At 42.1% G+C, this 8,440-nt stretch overlaps 2 long non-coding RNA genes across 3 annotated transcripts in view; both read right to left on the reverse strand.

The window, feature by feature from the left end:
* Positions 1–3,291, reverse strand: part of LOC140637914 (uncharacterized) — a 29,108-nt gene extending 25,817 nt beyond the window's left edge. For both annotated transcript variants that reach the window (XR_012035009.1, XR_012035008.1), the window contains exon 1: positions 2,297–3,291. This is a non-coding gene — a long non-coding RNA (uncharacterized lncRNA). The remainder of the gene's footprint in view (positions 1–2,296) is intronic.
* A 2,887-nt stretch (positions 3,292–6,178) lies between these two features.
* Positions 6,179–8,199, reverse strand: LOC140637916 (uncharacterized). Its single transcript, XR_012035011.1, has 2 exons — positions 8,163–8,199; positions 6,179–7,849 (listed from the first exon to the last, which is right to left on the reverse strand). It is a non-coding gene; the product is annotated as an uncharacterized lncRNA (long non-coding RNA).
* Positions 8,200–8,440: the final 241 nt, after the last annotated feature.

The raw sequence follows: 8,440 nt of genomic DNA on the forward strand, positions 1-8,440 counted from the left end.
TATTTTTTGTCAAAAAAATCAATTTGATTCTTAACAGACTTCTGTGCAAGAGATTAGAAGTAAAACATGCGTTTAGTATTGCTGTGTTAGAAGGCAATGTAGAGTTCCCATAGTTATTATTTTGAAAGGCTTTGGGGAGGAGATGATCTTACAAAGTGATTTTTTAAAAAAGATTTTATTTATTTATTCATGAGAGACACACAAGGAGAGAAGCAGAGACACAGGAAGAGGGAGAAGCAGGCTCCATGCAGGGAGCCTGATGTGGGACTCGATCCAGGGTCTCCATGGTCAGGCCCTGGGCCGAAGGTGGCGCTAAACCGCTCAGCCACCCCGGCTGCCCTTACAAAGTGATTTTTAAAAATTTAATGTAAAGTGGGACAGCGGTAGCAAGGCAAGAAGCTTTTATCGCCCAAATAAACAAGTTGAATGAGATAGTTCTATTATATACAGATAAATGATCATTGGTTTCCTAAGTTACTCTCTGTAAGAGTTTTCTGGAGTGATGGTTAAATGCTCAAAAACTGATTTTTAATAAATACTACCAGTTATTTGTGGGGATTGTGCATTTAAAAACAATGCATGATGAATAAACCATATAGTTAGGTCATACAAGTTACTTTTAACAGCTGAGATTAGGAAGATTGCCGTTGAATTATTCCATGCAATATAGCTTTGTAGTATTTTCAGGATATTGGATGTTATCCATAAAAGAACAATTGGCAGTCCAAATTTTAGATTTAAATTGTCTCTAGGGTAAGGGTCACCTTTTCTCTTTGTTTTTCCAGTGCCCAGCAGGACCCGTGTGAGGAGGAAGGGCATTGGGAAGTGGAGGGAGAGACCCATTTTTAAAGTCGGGTTGTTTTTTGTTGTTGAGTTGTGGGAATTCTTTATATATTCGAGATATTAACCTCTCATCAAACATACGGTTTGCAAATATTTTCTCCCATTCTGAAGGTTATGTTTCACTCTGTTGATTGTGTGTTTTGATGCACAGATGTTTGACATTTTTAATTTTAATATACTTTTTTTGGCCTTTGTTTTTGTTGTCATATTCAAGAAATCATTGTCAAGTCCAATGTCATGGAACATTCTCCCTATGTTTTCTTTCCTTCTGTTATAGTTTTAGGTGTTATGTCGAGGTCTTTGATTCCTTTATATTTTTTTCTGTAAATAGTGCATGTATGGTAAAGGTCTAATTTCATTCTTTCACATGTGGAAATGCAGTTTTCACAACACCATTTGTTGGAAAGACTGTTCTTTTCCCATTAAATGGTCTTGGCACCATTATTGAAAATCATTTGACCATATAAGCCAAGGTTTATTTCTGGGCTCTCTATTCTATTCCATTGGTCTATATGTCATTATTTATGCCAGTACCACACTGTTTGGATTGTAGTTTTAAAATCAGGAAGTGTGAGACCTCTAACTTTATTGTTTCTTTTTAAGATTGTTTTGGCTACTCTGGGTCCCTTGAGATTCATGTAACTTTTAGGATGCTGTTTATTACACTTTGTTGTTTAAGCATTGTTCTTTTTCTGCAAACAAATGCCATTGAGATTGTGATGGGGATTGCACTGAATCTATAGATATCTTCGGATGGTCTTGACAGTTTCATAACATTAAGCCCTGCATCCCATGTACACAAGATATGTTTCCATTTATTGTCTTCTTTATTTTTGCTTTTATTTTTGAGAGAGAGGAATGGAGAAAGAGTGAGAGAGAAAGAGAGAGAGAGAGAGCATAAGGAGGAGGGAAGGGCAGAGGGGGAGGGAGAAGCTCAACAGGAGCAGGGAGACTGACATGGGGCTTGATCCCAGAACCCTGGGATCATGACATGAGCCAAAGGCAGACACCTGACTTAACCACCAAGACCCCACATTTCTTCTTGAATTACTTTCAGCAACGTTTTGTAGTTTTTGAGTATATAGTCTTCAGCTTTCTTATTTAAGTTTATTCCTAAGAATTTATTGGTTTTGGTGCTATATATTTTTGAAGCCATTTTATTTATTTATTTGAGAGAGAGAGAGAGAGAGAGCGAGCAAAGGGAGGAGCAGAGGCAGAGGAGGGAGAGAATCGGACTCCCTGCTGATCAGAGAGCCAGATGCAGGTGGGGTTCAATCCCAGGACCCTGAGATCATGACTTGAGCTGAAGGCCTTATTTCCCTAAGATCCTGCCCCTGCAATCAGCCTCTCCAAACCCTTGCCATGTTCTATATCAACTGACAATTCTGAAATGAGCTTCAAGTGCACGTGCAACACACATCCCTTCAGTAAACTCTGGACAGCTGGGGCTTACCAGGACTGGGGATCTAGGGTCTGGGCCCAAACACCTATATAGCTTCCAGGACATAAGGAGCCCACATCTCAAAAAAGATGCCACTCTGAGGTGGCAGGTGCATGTGGGCTGCAGTCATTCTCCATTTAGTTTTGCTGTTGATTGGGTACAAATCTCTCCCAGTAGAGCTCCAAGGTATAAGCCACCATATCTTCCCTGGCAAGTCAGCAGTAGAGTATCCTCCAGTATTGCCTTCAGGGGGAATAGGATCACCTGTGTAGGTGAGAGTTTGGAATTAGGCAGATCCTTGAACTCCTCTAAGACCTGCTCCTGTGACCCAGTCTTTCCCTACACTTGGATCACTTGCCTGATCCATGTCCCAGGCTACTCTGACCTGCTGGCCCATGTAGTGGACAGTACACACCCTGTCAGCCAGCCTTGGGCAGCCAAGGCCTTCCAGGTATGAGAGACTTGAGCCTGTCCCCATTCACCTGCATAGCCTTAAGGGAGAAGGAAACTGGCTCACCACAAATCTTCCTGAGGTGGGAACTTGAAACTGATGACAGTAAGTCCCTATTTGGATTTGCTGCCTGACGGGGTCCTGGACTGGAGTCCACCAGTCCAGAAGTCCAGGACTTCTCCACCAATCAAGGGTCTTGGGTGTCTTTTTTTGGAGGCTATTATGGCAAGTCGGCCCGACAGGGCAATCCAGCCTCTTCCAGTTCTGCCTTCAAGGAGAATATGCACATTTGTGTAGTTTACGATTTGGAATGAGGCAGATGCCTAGTACACCAAAAAGCCCATTTCTGTGACGTGGCATATTCGGACATTTGCTCTGTTCCAGGTCCCTGGCTACCCTGTCCTGCAAGGGCATATGCATGTGAACTATGCAATCCATTGGTTGGCTCTGGACAGCCTGAGCCTTCCATGCTTGCGTGGCTCAGGCTGATCCCCAAAGACCTGCGACCTGCACAGTCTTGGGGTAGAGAGAGTCCACCCCAAGAATATTATTCTGAGGGAGCACCTTCCAACGGACAATAGTCAGTCCCCACGTGGTCTTCTTGCCTGATGGAGACTCGGGTTTGTTTTCTTTTTATTTTTTTTTATTTTTTTTTAAATTTATTTTTTATTGGTGTTCAATTTACCAACATACAGAATAACCCCCAGTGCCCGTCACCCATTCACTCCCACCCCCTGCCCTCCTCCCCTTCTACCACCCCTAGTTCGTTTCCCAGAGTTAGCAGTCTTTACGTTCTGTCTCCCTTTCTGATATTTCCCACACATTTCTTCTCCCTTCCCTTATATTCCCTTTCACTATTATTTATATTCCCCAAATGAATGAGAACATATAATGTTTGTCCTTCTCCGACTGGCTTACTTCACTCAGCATAATACCCTCCAGTTCCATCCACGTTGAAGCAAATGGTGGGTATTTGTCATTTCTAATGGCTGAGTAATATTCCATTGTATACATAAACCACATCCTCTTTATCCATTCATCCTTAGATGGACACCGAGGCTCCTTCCACAGTTTGGCTATCGTGGCCATTGCTGCTATAAACATCGGGGTGCAGGTGTCCCGGCGTTTCATTGCATTTGTATCTTTGGGGTAAATCCCCAGCAGTGCAATTGCTGGGTCGTAGGACAGGTCTATTTTTAACTCTTTGAGGAACCTCCACACAGTTTTCCAGAGTGGCTGCACCAGTTCACATTCCCACCAACAGTGTATGAGGGTTCCCTTTTCTCCGCATCCTCTCCAACATTTGTTGTTTCTGTTTTCTTTTTAAAATATACATATGTATTTTTATTGGAGTTCAATTTGCCAACATATAGCATATCACCCACTGCTCATCCCGTCAAGTGCCCCGCTCAGTGCCCATCACCCAGTCACCCCAACCCCCCGCCCACCTCCCTTTCCCTTTCCACTTACCCCTTGTTCATTTCCCAGGAGACTCAGGTTTTTCTCGGAACCGGCCTCCTAGGTTTGTCAAAGCAGCTGAATAACTTACGGTTTGCCTTCGGGAGGAATATCCACCATGGGGGGCCTAGGGCGTGGGATTAAGCGGGTGCCTCGCACCCCCAAAAGCCTGCTCCCTAAGCTCTCCTGGTCTGTAGGGCTTGGAGGAAGTCCACTTGGTGAAAATCATTTAGAGGGGGCGGCTTTAAATTGGCAACAGTGGATCTCCATTTGGATTTGCTGACTCCTGAGGTCCGTGCTTCTCCAGCAGCCAGGGCCCCCAGGTGTCACTTATTGGAGGATCACCTGACCAGCAGGCCCTGCCTCTCCCTGGCAAGGCCACTAACTCCAATTCTGCCTTCAGGGGCATTATTCTCCACTGGGTAGCTAGGGTTTGTGATTAGTGGGATGCCTTGTTCCCACCCACCACTTGCTCCCAGGGGTCCTCCCTGCCTGTGAAAGTCCTGCAAGGCCTCAACCACCTGCATTGTCTCAAGGGTAGAGGGAGGCCACTCCCCAAAAGTTGCTCGGAAAGGGCTGCTGCTGATGGGTTTACAGTCATCCGCCTTTTGGACCTACTTTCTGATTAGGTCCCAGGCTTGCTTTATTGGATGAAACCCCTTGTCAGCCAACCCTGCCTTATACTGAGATTGAGATAGGATTCCTCCTGCCTTGCCTTTAGGAGAGTATATGCTTTTCTGTAGGTCAGGTCTTGGCATTAGGTCTATACTTTATACACTCTAAGAGCTTGCTCCTGTGATTAAGCCTTGTTGACACTTGTCCTGTTCCCAGTCTCCAGGTCTCTTCACCTTTAAGTCCAATGCATGTGCAGTCTGCACCCATTCAGCTGGACTTGATGATCTAATGTGTTTTCCTCCCCTCTCTTATAATAGTTTAAAAGCCCTGGTTGTGCTTTATGTAGCATCAGAGGCCCTGGTTCCTTTCATATGATGCTTAGCTGTAGTTTAACATGCCACCTCATGGTTAAAATTTTCTTACCCTCACATGTACCTTGCACTCAACAGAAGAGTATAGGGAAAAGACACAATGTTGCCTCCCTTTAAGTACATTTCCTAGAGGACTGATTGTACAGAATAACCTATCCTTATAAATATTTACTAGAATTACATCTCATGGCAAGATTATCTGCAAAGAAGCCCAAGCATTTAGTCTCTCTTATTCTGCTTGAATTAGAAATTCTAATTTCTAATTATAACTGCAACTGGTGTGCCATGTGCCTGGGTAAAAATTCTTTTTCAATGAGAAAAGGAGAGTGACTACTAAAGATAAATACCAGTGTCTTCCACAGCAACCACGAATATCTCTAGAACTTATGTTATACTGAAGCAGACAGACAATATATCATTGTACCCTGAGTAGAGAAAGCAGCACGATAGATATATGCACAGGGTAGTGCCTGAATAAAAAAGAAGGAAAATCCAGGTGGAGTGGGAGATACAGCCTTCCAGGTATGGAATAAATCACAGAATAAAAGGCACAGCATAAGGAATACAGTCAGTGATACTGTAATAGCAATGTAAGGGGACAGATAGTAGCTACACCTGTAGTGAACATAGCATGATTTATAAACTTGTGGGATAACTTTGTTGTACACCTAAAACTAATGTAACCTTGTGTGTTAACTATATTCAAGGATAATCTAATATCACTGAAGAAAGACTGAGCCAAGAAAACTTTCTAAAAGGAGCAAGCTAAAAAATAAATAAATAAATAAATAAATAAATAAATAAATAAATAAATAAATAAATAAATAAATAAAAGGAGCAAGCTAGTAAAGATAGTTAAAAATTGAAAAGTAGCAGCAAATAGAATGATTTAAAGGATGAAGATGATTAGAAGGTATCCAAATGATTCCTAGGCTTTTCACTGAATAAACAGATGTCAAAAAGTAACAAAAAATAACCATAGCAGTGTCTTTTAAGTGGTTGTTGAATTTTTTTCTGGATGTGTTTAATTACTTGTATATTCAAAGAACATTCAAATGGAATTGTATAGCCCCGAATACAGGTATCTCCTGCTAGAAAATAATTTACAGTTTATCATGCTCATTTGTATGTTCTGATAGTAAGTTCTCATCTCAGTAAGAAGCTAATTCTCAGTACATACAGGATAACAAGTAAACATTGCTACCTTGACCTGATGTGCAGCTCAGGAAAAAGTTCTGCCTGGAAAGTTAGATACACATTCATTGTATATCTGTAAGACTGTAGTTTATGCATGGAAACTATAGGAATGTCCTTATAATTTTGCTCAGAGGATGCACAGAATTAGAATGAGAAAAGCAAAGGATTGATGATGGAGCCCTGAGGACACTAATATTTTCAGTATTATTACAAACAGAAAAAGACATGAGGGAAAATGAGAAGGAGTAGTCAGAGAAGGTTCTAGGAGTTCCAGGAGAACATGCCTCAGAAGCCTAGGATGAGTGGGTGTCAAGAAGGAGGCAGTGATCAACAATATTAAATATATTCAGACAATTCACATTGAAGGACCAGATATATCATTAAGTTTGTCATTATGTATTACATCAACGAATACACGCTGAGTACTTGCTATGTGCTGGGCATTGTTCTAGATGCTCAGTACCCAGGATTCAAAAAAAATGAATACAAACCTCTGCCTCATGAAGAACTAGGAAACCAGAAATATGTGCATGTTAGGTGGTGGGAAGTGCTCTGGAGAAAATGAGCAGGAAATGAGGTTATAGCAGCATATTGGGAGTTGAACTTATATGGAGAGTATTCTGAAAAACAGACAAAATGAAGGTGATCTGTGACCTTGTTGAGGACACATTTAGTAAATCTTTGGCTTTGGAGGCAGGTTGGGTGGAGAAGTGATCTTGAGAGAAGAGATAAAGAATGTGGCGCTCTCTCAAGTAAAGAGAAGGCACATCCTGTCAAGAGGAAGAGCAGGCAGGAGAGAGTTACCAGCAAGTGCTGACTGGGAGGGCACCCCTGGAGGGTGCGGGTAAGAAGAACCCAGTGCCATCTAGGGCTGTCACAACATGCATTCTAGGGTCAGGCTGTCAGAGTTCAAACGTTCAGTTCAAATCGCTGCCTATGAGAGCTTGAAAAAGGATCTTACCTCTGTAAGCCTCAATGTTCTTATCAATATTATGGGTAAAACAGTTATTCTTTCTTGATTTCATTGTTGTACTGGTTAATGCCAAATAGTTTCTTAATAAATTATTTTTAAATTCCCAGAATTAATATATAGTTTCTCCAATAAGCAAGTGAGACAATGAGTTCATATGTCAATAAGCTCCTGTAAGCTGTAAAATACCAAGAAATCTAGATAAACTGAAAATCCTTTTGTCAGAAACAAAACAAAACATTGTTTAACAGACTTCCTCCGAACAACACATCTGATTTTACATTAGCTGTTGAGGGAGTAGTATGGAGTAAAACATGAGTCTTTTCTTGGTGTGTTAGAAGCAGGAAAAGTTGAAGAGTTCTTAGAGTTGATATTTCAGAAAGCTTTGGGAAGGAGTAATGAGCTTACAAAATTGGAGGTTTGCTTTTGTTTCGTTGGTTGGTTGCTTGTTTTCGTTTTTCCTGCAAAGGAGGGCTGAGATCTCCAAGCAAAGAAGCTTTTAACTACAAATGAAACAAGTAGAATGAGGTCATTCTATTACATCTGTAGACAATCAACAGTTTCCCGAAAAGTTGTCCATAAGAATCATCTAGGGCGATGATTAAAAATGTCCCCGGTCCGTATTGGCAACAACTGCCACAGGTCATTCTTGATGTAGTTTGTGCATGGACCATGTATTTTCAAAGTGCATGATAAATAAACATAAGTAAACTTTATATTTGGTTAGTGTAAACGAGACTGAATTGTTCCACATAATGCAGCTTTGTAGAGTCTATGAAATGAAATATACTTAATACAAAATAAGCCAGAAATCACCTTCCGGGATTTAAGCGGTCGGGGGCGGGGGGGGGGGGGGGGATGACAAGGGCCATCCTGGCTGTTTCCCAGGCGCCCGGCAGGGGCAGGCTGCGCGGCTTGTATACTCAAAGAACATTCGAATGGAATTGTAGAACTCCGAATACAAGTAAAAAGCTCTGGGGATCCCTGGGTGGTGCAGCGGTTTGGCGCCTGCCTTTGGCCCAGGGCGCGATCCTGGAGACCCGGGATCGAATCCCACGTCGGGCTCCCTGCATGGAGCCTGCTTCTCCCTCTGC

This window comes from Canis lupus, chromosome 8, assembly GCF_048164855.1.
Source record: "Canis lupus baileyi chromosome 8, mCanLup2.hap1, whole genome shotgun sequence".
In the NCBI taxonomy this organism is placed as follows: domain Eukaryota; kingdom Metazoa; phylum Chordata; class Mammalia; order Carnivora; family Canidae; genus Canis; species Canis lupus.